The following is an 11,377-nucleotide window of genomic DNA, read 5'->3' as shown; positions in this document are numbered from 1 at the left end:
ATAATAATGGCTCTTTCTGAAAAAATTGTTCTCTGAAAGTAAGGTGTGAGCTATAGAAATATCTAGAACAGGGGTGTCCAATCTTTTGGCTTCCTTGGGCTACATTGGAAGAAGAATTGTGTTGGCCCACACATAAAATACACTAACGATAGCTGATGAGCTTTAAAAAATTACAAAAAAAGTCTTTAAGAACGCTTATGAATTTGTATTGGGCCACATTCAAAGCCGTCCTGTGGCCCATTGGACAAGCTTGCTCGAGTATAGATCAGTAAGTAAGAGAAGTGAAATGGCTACTCCACTATGTGGTTTTATGCTTCCAAATTGTTGAATAATAATGAAATGTTCTTATAAAAAAATAGATTAAGGATGATGGACATTAGAGAGTTACCTGAGAAAGATAATGATTAAAATAGAGCCAAGAGGCCAGGCATGGTGGCTCATGCCTGTAGTCCCAGCACTTTGGGAGGTCGAGGCGGGTGGATCACCTGAGGTCAGGAGTTCGAGACCAGCCTGGCTAACATGGTGAAACCCCATTTCTACTAAAAATAAAAAAGATTAGCCTGGCATGGTGGCACGCATTTGTAATCCCAGCTACTGAGGAGGCTGAGGCAGGAGAATCGCCTGAACCTGGGAGGCAGAGGTTGCAGTGAGCCGAGATTGCACCTTTGCACTCCAGCTTGGGCAACAAGAGTGAAACTCCATCTCAAAAAAAAAAAAGAGCCAAGAATGAAACTGATATTAAACAAATTATATGTATTTTTTTCTTTTTTTTTTTTTTTGACACACAGAGTCACTCTATTGCCCAGACTGGAATGCAGTGGTGCAAGCTCAGCTCACCGCAACCTCTGCCTCCCTGGTTCAAGAGATTCTCCTGTCCCAGCCTCCCAAGTAGCAGGGATTACAGGCCATGCCACCATGCCTGAGTAATTTATTTATTTTTTGAGAGCAAGTCTTGCCCTGTCACTAGGCTGGAGTGCAGTGACACATTCTCAGCTCACTGAAACCTCTGCCTCCTGGGTTCAAGCGATTCTCCTGCCTCAGCCTCTCAAGTAGCTGGGACTACAGATGGGTGCCACCACACCCAGCTAATTTTTGTATTTTTAGCAGAGATGGGGTTTCACCATGTTGGCCAGGATGGTCTCGATCTCTTGACCTCGTGATCCACCTGCGTCGGCCTCCCAAAGTGCTAAGACTACAGGTGTGAGCCACCATGCCCAGCCATATTTTTTTTTTTTAGTAGAGACAGGGTTCTGCTATGTTGGCCAGGTTGGTCTCAAACTCCTGACCTAAGGTGATCCACCCACCTCAGCCTCCCGAAGTGCTGGAATTACAGGCGTGAGCCACCACACCCTGCCTTAAATGGAAATCTTAAAGACATACATTTGCACCGAGTGAGCTAAACATTTGTCACCAAACTCAGGCAAAATGGCTGGGCACAGGGGCTCACACTTGTAATCCCAGCACTTTGGGAGACCAGGGTGGGCAGACCACTTGAGGTCAGGAGTTGGAGACCAGCCTGGCCAACATGGTGAAACCCTATCACTACTAAAAATACTCCCCAAAAGTTACCTGGGCATGGTGGCTCATGCCTGTAGTCCCAGCTACTCAGGAGACTGGGGCAGGATAATTGCTTGAACCCGGGAGGCAGAGTTTGCATTGATCCAAGATGGCACCACTGCACTCCAGCCTGCGTGACAGAACCAGACTCTGTGTCAAAAACAAACACACAAAATGGGAAGCCCAGTAAGTTGTATGATTCACAATGTTAATCTCACAGTAATTGCTGAGGAAAAGCACAGTTAATATTATGGACTGAATGTTGTATACACACCCCCACCACCACCACCACCACCACCAGTAATATGTTGAAATCCTAATCTTCAATGTAATGGTATTAGGGAGTGGGACCTTTGGGAGGTGATTAGGTCATGAGGGCAGAGTCCTCGTAATGGGATTCGTGCCCTTGTAAAAGGAACCCTAGAAAGCTCTCATTCCCTCTCCACGATGTGAAGATACAATGAGAAGACAGCAGTCTAACCAAGAAGAGGACCTGCACCCTGATCTCAAACTTACAACCTTCAGAACTGTGAGAAGTTAATTTCTGTTGTTTGTAACCCATCTAGTCTATGGTACTTTCTTCTAGCAGCCCAAATGGACTAAGGCATAGGAACAGCAGGAATGCCTCCTTAAAACTTCTTTATTTCTTCAAGATGGTCTCGCCCTGTGACCCAGGTTGGGGTGTAGTGGCACAATCATGGCTCACTGCAGCCTCCATCTCCTGAGCTCAACAGATCCTCCTGTCTCAGCCTCCTGAGTAGCTGGGACTACAGGCATACACCGTCACACCCAGCTAATTTTTCTATTTTTTATAGAGACAAGGTCTTGTTGCCTAGGCTGGTCTCCATCTCCCAGACTGTAGCAATCCTCCCACCTTGGCCTCCCAAAGTGCTGGGATTACAGGTGTTAGCCCCCACACCTGGCCAAAACTTCTTAATTAGATATAAACTCTGCTAGAGCACACAGAGTGATTTCTATGTATTCTCCAACCATCTCTCCACTTCTAAGATCCCTAACATGATTTGGCAGGGATTACACAGGCTTCAGGTTCTCCCTTGGATGATACCAATTGAGCTCAGAAGAGAAACAGCAAACATTACTGTGGGCTTGCTGTGTTGCAAGGGTCTGCAGGCAGCTTCTGGGAAATAGGACTGGGAAGCCCCCAAGTCAAAGGTTGTCCCTGTCATCCCCTTGGGTGACATAAGCTTGTCTCACTTGTTTTACCTAATTTCATAACAAGCCCAATTCTTGTATATTTGAGTTTGTGATGCATTACCTAAATGGCCTCTTTTTGGTGGTCAGATAAGCTGGCCCAGCCAAAAGTCATCTGGCCCATTTCTCAAGTTCCATCAGAGTCCTAATTTCCACATCACTTCCTTTCAAATATGCCCTGTTGCTAGGTACTCGTTCTTGGGTGTTGGTTACTCATTTAGAATGCAAATTCCTTAGACCTTGAGGGAATCCTTCAAACTTTTCCCACTGGACTCTACCCCTGGCTGATATCTGGGTCACAGTGATTGTTGATGCCATTGGCAGATGAGAGAACAGCCCCTGGTCAGCAGTCATGGTAGTAGCCCTGGCCTGGGGAGTTGGGATGGGCATCCTGGTGCACGCTCATTCAGCTTGTGCTGGGTGGAGAAAGCAGCTCCCTCAGACTGTCTGGGTCACGCTGCTCAACACCTGGCAAAGACCCAGCTTTCTAGGTTTGGCCCCATCTGGCCTCGGATCAGGAGGCTGTTCATATAGCAGCTTGGCCCACTTTCTCGCCACAGGGACTGCTGCCCAGAGGACTTTGCAGAAGTGTTGGCTGAGGCTGCAGTCCCAAGAAAGACAGGTGATTGCTGGCTTGGCTGCTTAACAGCTTGTAACTTTCAGAGCTTTGATATAAAAGTACTGTAATGATACCTCTCCTCCATGAATAGTATTTAGCTTCTATTTTGTATATGCAACAGTGTCAGGTACATGGCAGGCACTCGACAGCTGCTACTACCATTTGTTGAGCACTGACCATGTGCTCGTCACTATCCCTGATACTTCTTGACAACCCTATAGAATTATCCTGTAGTATAGCTGTGGAGGTTCAGAGAGGCCAGCTCCTCAGGTCACACAGCTAAGAGAAGACCATCGAGCATGTAAATTCAGATGAGTGTCTCCAGGCTGGTCCCAGTGGCTCACACCATTAATCCCAGCACTTTTGGAGGCCAAGGTGAGAGAGTCACTTGCACCCAGGAGTTCAAGACCAGCCTGGGCAACATAGTGAGACCTCGTCTCTACAAATAATAATTTTAAAAAATTAGCTGCACATGGTGGTGTGCCTGTGGTCCCAGATACTCTTGTAAACAAGTCACAGACAAAACCGCTCAGATACTGAGTTAAAGAAGGAAGCGGTTTATTCAGCCATGAGCATCGGCAAGACTCCTGTCTCAAGAGCCGAGCTCCCTGAGTGAGCAATTCCTGTCCCTTTTAAGGGCTCACAACTCTAAGGGGGTCTGCTTGAGAGGGTCGTGATCGATTGAGCAAGCAGGGGGTACGTGACTGGGGGGCTGCATGCACCAGTAATTAGATCGGAACAGAACAGGACAGGAATTTTCACAGTGCTTTTCTATACAATGTCTGTAATCTATAGATAACATAACCGACTAGGTCAGGGGTCGATCTTTAACTACCAGGCCCAGGGTGTGGGGCTGGGCTGTCTGCTTGTGGATTTCATTTCTGCCTTTTAGTTTTTACTTCTTTCTTTGGAGGCAGAAATTGGGCATAAGACAATATGAGGGGTGGTCTCCTCCCTTACTCTGGAGGCTGAGGTGGGAGGATCACTCAAGCCCGCGAGGTAGAGGCAGCAGTGAGCTGTGATTGCACCACTGCACTCCAGCCTGGCAACTAAGAGAGACCCCCATCTCAAACACAAAATAAATCTGTCTCGGGAGCCCTGTTTCTTTTCATGATGGCCATAGATGGGCACTGTCATTTAGGAAGGGCACTCAGTCAACATCAAATACCAAAATTAGCTCTCTTTTTTCTGTGAATTCTTTATTTCAATATTTTATTTTTGTGGGTACATAGATGTATATGTTTATGGGGTACATGAGACTAAATTGGTTCTTGCCTGTGCCTCTGCCAACTCCCTGGAGCCAGCCATGATGTCAGGCTAAACCTTTCCCAACACTCCCTACCTTTCATTGAATCATAGAGAAAACAAACGCAGAAGGAATGACTCCAAATATAATTAGGCCATTGAAACCCACACAAGGTGTCCTTCGCCCACCACCTGTGCAAATAATACTAAAGGATGGTTAATATTTTCCTACACACCACTATCCTTGGGAACTGATCTCCCATTTTCATTGCAGTGTGAACAAATCCAACTCACACAGACTGGAGCTGGATGCCCCAAAGCAGTCACTGCAGGTGAGGGAGTCACTTGACCCTGCAGCCCCTGGCTTTATTTATTTGTCTGGTCATGGTTACAGGTTCAGCCTCTAGCTTTAAAGATCAACAAGAGGTCAGGTTACAAGCTGACGTGAGATGCTTTTTTTTTTTCAATTTTTTTTTTTTTTTTTTTTTGAGACGGAGTCTCGCTCTGTCGCCCAGGCTGGAGTGCAGTAGACGGATCTCGGCTCACTGCAAGCTCCGCCTCCCGGGTTTACGCCATTCTCCTGCCTCAGCTTCCCGAGTAGCTGGGACTACAGGGGCCTGCCACCTCGCCCGGCCAGTTTTTTTTTTTTTTGTATTTTTTAGTAGAGACGGGGTTTCACCGTGTTAGCCAGGATGGTCTCGATCTCCTGACCTCGTGATCCGCCCATCTCGGCCTCCCAAAGTGCTGGGATTACAGGTTTGAGCCACCGCGTCCGGCCTATAAGACTTGCTCTGTCTCCCAGGCTGGTGAGCAGTGACACAATCATGGCTTATTGCAACCTCAACCTCCCGGATTTGAGCCATCCTCCCACCTCAGCCTCCTGAGTAGCTGAGACTTCAGGTGCGTGGCACCACACCTGGCTAGTTTTTGTATTTTTTGTAGAATTGGGTTTTCACCATGTTGCCCAGGCTGGTCTCAAACTCCTGGGCTCAAGCAATCCACCCCCATCGGCCTCCCAAAGTGCTGGGATTACAGGCATGAGCCAGCACACCTGGCCTGACATGAGCCCCTTCTACCAGCTGTATCAGACAAGGGTAGTCCCACTTGCCTGGAGTTGACCTGCCAGTAATACCAGCCATTGGGGCTGGCCCTGGGTTAAGAGTCCGGGGGCCCGACTGCATTGGGTGGAACTGTTGTCTAGATCAACTAATACAGATGCCATCTAGGGAACAGGGAGAATTCATACCCAGGAAGGACCTAGCTCAGTAATAAAGGGTCAGACCATTCTTACCATATTTCACTGATAAAAAAATTATACTTTTATCTCTGCACTCTGAAATTAGAACATATTTTATAATCAAAGATGTCTTAAAAATTGTTTTTGTAAGCGATACACACTGTAATGGTATATTACAGATAATGGTACAGATTCTAAGTGTCATTGAGGATTTGATAAACACAAAGTCAGAAGAATGTATATATAAAAGTCAAAGGTCAGTGGAATGCTGTATAATGTCAGCAGTAAAAGACTCCAGAAATAGATAGTAAGTGAAGTGTAAAAGTCACCTGATAGTAAATAGCAGAGTCAGGATTCAAGCCCAGGCTATCTGACTCCAGAATCAGGAAATACTTGGGGCCAGGTGCCGTGGCTCACGTCTGTAATTTCAGCACTTTGGGAGGAATTGTGGGGAGGATTGCTTGAGTCCAGGAGTTACAGGCCAGCCTGGGCAACAGAGACCCTGTTCCTACAAAAAACCATACAGGCTGGGTATGGTGGCCTGTGTCTGTGGTCCCAGCTACATGGGAGGGTAAAGTGGGAAGATCACTTGAGCCCGGGAGGTCCGGGTTGCAGTGAGCCATGTTTGCATCACTGCCCTCAAGCCTGGACAACAGAGTTGTTGTTTTTTTTCTTCTTTTGTGAAGAAGAAAAAAAAAGAAATACATGGCTTAAGATCTTTGCTCTAACCACTTTGCAGCTGTGTGCCCTCGGGTAAGCCCCTTAACCTCTCTGAAACTGCTCCTCATAATCACAGTTATGGCCCAGGGATGTATGGATTAAATAAGATCAAGCCCCATAAGCACTTAACATAGGGCCTTGTCTTGGTGAGGGAGGGGGATGTTATTAATATGCCCAAAAGATCACATCTCCACACCACCACCAGCCTGGCTATTTATGAATATACCATCCCCCATAAAAATTTGAAGCAAATCATCGAATTGTTTTAGTGTTTTGAGCCGTTGTTTGTTTAGCTTTTTTTTTTTTCTTTCCTGAAACAATGCCAAAGTCCTTAAAAACAGCCACACCCCACCATGGACTTCCTGTGAATGGTCAGAAGATCTGGGAGAGATGGGAGGGAGGCAGAGAAGTGGGTGAAAATTCAGCTTGACTTCCTGTCCCCAAGACACAAGCCCTGGAGCCCAGGGGAGGAGCCTCCTTCCACTGGAGAGCCTGCCAGGGTGGGGAAGGCTGCAGCCCGGGCTGGGCGGAGGTTTTTGCTACAACCTGTACTTGGGCCAACTCCACAGGGCGGGCTGTGTACAAAGACACAGACGATATTGTTTAGGGGCCCCTTGGGTATGGACAGATCATGGCACAAACCACCCTCTGGGGCCTGATTCTGAGCCTCTGCCCTGACAGTGACTGCCCTGGATTCCTCAGCATCCCGTGCCTCTCTCTGTCCCAGCACTGGTCATCCATGCACTCACTCACTCATTCATTCATTAATTCATGCATGCATTTATGTATTCACTCAGCAGCAATTGAACACTTGCCATATGCCAGACTACTGGGCGCTGGAGCTATCAAGACAGTTTCTGCCTTCTAGGAACTCCAGTCTAGGGCACAGATAATAATAGACCTGCAAACTCCTAAACAGCTGAGGAAACGACAACCTCATAATTGCCATAATGGGCCACATGCAGGATCACTAATCACAGCCTTCCTTGCTTGCACAGGAGACAACAGAGAGAGATGATTGACAGCACACTACTAGGGTAGGCATCCCAGCTCTCTACTCACTAGCAAGTAACTGAACCTTTCTGCGTCTCCTTCCTTCACTGTAAAATGGGGATAATAGAAGTTACATCCTCATGGAGTTGTTATGAAGATTAGAGACTTAGTAGTACGGAACCTGGAATAGGGCTGGCCTGGACAATATAAGTGCTGTCTTTCTTTAGTATACTGCAAGTTCTTGGTACAATGCTGGGGTTCTATACCCACACCACCCCCAAGTGAGAGAATGTGCCCAATGGACCTCACCAGAAAATGCGGGGTTACAAGGACTTCAGAGATGAAGGAAGACTGGTGTTGACCTTCACAGTTACTGGTGGAATTTCTGAAAACATTTCTACCAGGCCCATTGCCTGGAGATTTTAAGTCCAAACCACAACCCAGGCCACACAGAGGTATGTCCCCTGCTGAAAACCACCAATGTGATTCAAACCCCTTCAAGTTCCTAAAGTCAATCAACTTGACCAAGACAAGGTGGGCGTTAGTAGCAGAGCCCAGACTGATAAACTAAGGTGCTGTTTTCTTTCAATCCTATTACTGGAACCAATGCTCCAGCAGCCCCTATAGCCGACGAGACCACAGCAGAAAGCACCAGAAACCAAGGAGGAAGCTGGGAAACTCCACATGGGGCGGTGTCTGCTGCTCCGCCCATCTGCCTCCCTACTTGGCTGCCCCTTCCCAGTTCAAGGCACACTTTAGGGCTCACTTCTGCAATTCCTGCCATTCAAGGCTAATTCCGTAGACAGTTGTGGACCTGCTCTTGGGCTGAACAAGGCCTGAAGAGAAGAGGCAGCTGCAGAGCCTGGCAGTCCCTCAGGGACTCAGCCATCAGGACTGCATCTGAGCACACAGGGCCAGCCAGGTGGGGAATGTCATCGCAGGATCCCACACCCTACACTGGGGAACTGGCTGCCAAAGAGTTGGCCCTGTCTGTCTCCAGGCAGCTTCAACATCAGCTCCTGGTTGGGAGAAACCTTATTCTTTTTTTTTTTTTTTTTTTTGAGATAGAGTCTTACCCTGTCGCCCAGGCTGGAGTGCAGTGGCGCGATCTTGGCTCACTGCAACCTCTGCCCTCTGAGTTCAAGCGATTCTCCTGCCTCAGCCTCCCGAGTAGCTGGGATTACAGGCGTCTGCCACTGTGCCAGGATAATTTTTTGTGTTTTTAGTAGAGAAAGGGTTTCACCATCTTGGCCAGACTGGTCTTGAACTCCTGACCTGGTGATCCACCCGCCTCAGCCTCCCAAAGTGCTGGGATTACAGCCGTGAGCCACCACGCTCGGCCTCAGGAGAAACTTTATTCTTAACTCTCTCAGAGTTAAGAGCCCATGGATACCAGGGAAAATGTATGCACTCCACATTTGGAATTCATTTTACCAATGTTGGATATAAACTCCGGCATCCACTCTTGCTGATGTTGTCTTCACAGACCTTTGTCCAGCCTGCCCCTGGTAGCCACAGGGAATCTTCCTAAAATGCAGATCTGACACAGGCTGGGCCTTTAAACTCTTGACTGCCCTGGGCCCTCCCCTGTCTGGACCCTGTCCAGTCCCTCCAGGCTTTCCCAAGCCCAGACCTCCTGCTCTGGTTCTTCTCCCCACTCTTCCATGATCCAGCTGGCCCTCCAGTCTCCTCCTAGGCCTGCTAAAAGAAATATATTTATGTTTTTAAAGAGAGAGTTGAGGCCAGGTGCGGTGGCTCATACCTGTAATCCCAGCACTTTGGGAGACTGAGGTGGGTAGATCACCTGAGGTCGGGAGTTCGAAACCAGCCTGGCCAACATGGTGAAATCTCGTCTCTACTAAATATACAAAAATTAGCCGGGCATGGTGGCACGTGCCTGTAGTTCTAGGTACTTGGGAGCCTGAGGCAGGAGAATCACTTGAACCTGGGAGGTGAATGTTATAGTGAGCCCAGATCGTGCCACTACACTCCAGCCTGAACAGAGCAAGACTCCATCTCAAAAAAAAAAAAAGAGAGAGAGAGACTCGATTTTTGAAAATATTAAGTAGTGAATAATACAGATGATTGGCAGGTGTGGCTCAAATTATGAGAGTGGTTTGCAAAGACTTAAGTTGGAAAAGCAATGCAGAGAGATGGAAGGGACAGAGGGAAGAGATCAAGGGGCCAGAAAGGGGTCTTAGCCAGCTCTTTGGCATTGACAGTGTTCGTGTGCATGACTGTCTAGCCCCAGACCTGGAGGGCAGGCGGGGCCAGTCACATGTTTGTCTCTTAATCAACTGTTATGATTCAGAAACAATGAGTAGCAATGCTCAGGTGTGTCAAGGAAGGAAGGCGCTAGGTGTAATTTAAGTCTGGACAGATGACTACAAGTTTGCTAAGTTGGGTGAGGGGGGCAGTAGGGGTATCGGGGTGTGAAGCAGTTTCCAGTATTTTAGGGAAACTGACGCAATCAAAGCATAGCAGTGCAGGGACAGGGTTACTTTTGCTTGTCAGCTATAGGACAGCTGGGAAATAATGTACCAGAGAGTACAAGGCAAGAGGCAGGAGGAGCAGGGTGGAGGCTATGACATCATTAATATTCATTCTGCTTTGCCACATAGTATTAATTATTATCATTTATAATTGCCACATCATCTCTCAGAACATTTTAATTTATTCAATGAAAATAGTCATAGCTAATATTCAGTCATGTATACCTCACCTATTTTACCTTCTTTAATTATTATAATCCTGTAAGTTTGGTTCTACTCTAATCATCATCCTTATTTTACAGAAGAGGAAACTGAGACACAGAGGGGTACATAATTTTACCTAGGTTGCACAGCAAGTTACTGCAGAACTGGGATTTGAACCCAGCAGGCTGGCCCTAGGAACTGTGTTTCTAACTGCTGCACTGCCTTTTCCCTCGCCTCACAGGTTCTCAAACATCTACTGAGGACCTACTCTGGTCCACTGCCTGTCCTATGCTTTCTGCATAGGGAAAAGCCTGTGTGTTGAAGGAGCTTTCAGCCTAATTAACAATTTCCCTGTGGGTGGACACTTCAAGTATTTTCTCCTTTTAAAGATAGCTCCTCGAGGAATGAAGCTTTTGTAATCTCAAAGCTGGACAAAAACTGTGCATCTAGTGGGTCAGAAGTTCTGCTTCATAGGCTGGGAGCGGTGGCTCATGCCTGTAATCCCTACACTTTGGGAGGCCAAGGTGGACAGATCACTTGAAGTCAGGAGTTCGAGATCAACCTGGCCAATATGGAGAAACCCCGTGTCTACTGAAAATATAAAAATTAGCTGGGTGTGGTGGCGCATGCCTGTAATCCCAGCTACCCAGGAAGCTGACGTGGGAGGATCACTTGAGCCTGAGAGATGAAGGTTGCAGGTGAGCCGTGATCACACCATTGTACCCCAGCCTGGGTGACGAGCAAGACCCTGTCTAAAAAAAAAAAAAAAAAGTAGTTATGCTTCATAGCTCTTGTTCATGCTTTCAGATTGCTTTCCAAAAGTGCAGAGTCCATTTAAACCACCAGCACCAGTGTCTATCTGCAAGTGACAATCTCGCCAGAACCGCACCAGCACTGGGCATTATCTTGCCAAAAAAGCTTGGTACCCAGTGAGTTCCACAGGCAGCTTCTTCATCTGTGGGGTTCACATCCCCAATCCAGTCACAAATGAAGAGAAAAGCTTGTTAAAGGTGGATGGAATATTAAGTTACAGAGAGGATGGAGGATACACGTACGATTGTGAAGTGGGCCAGAGTCATGGGGCTTTTGCACTTAGAC

Source organism: Colobus angolensis, unplaced genomic scaffold (assembly GCF_000951035.1).
Source record: "Colobus angolensis palliatus isolate OR3802 unplaced genomic scaffold, Cang.pa_1.0 Scaffold368, whole genome shotgun sequence".
Classification (NCBI taxonomy): Eukaryota; Metazoa; Chordata; class Mammalia; order Primates; family Cercopithecidae; genus Colobus; species Colobus angolensis.
The sequence above is the reverse complement of the archived record's forward strand: the minus strand, read 5'-3'. Positions refer to the sequence as shown.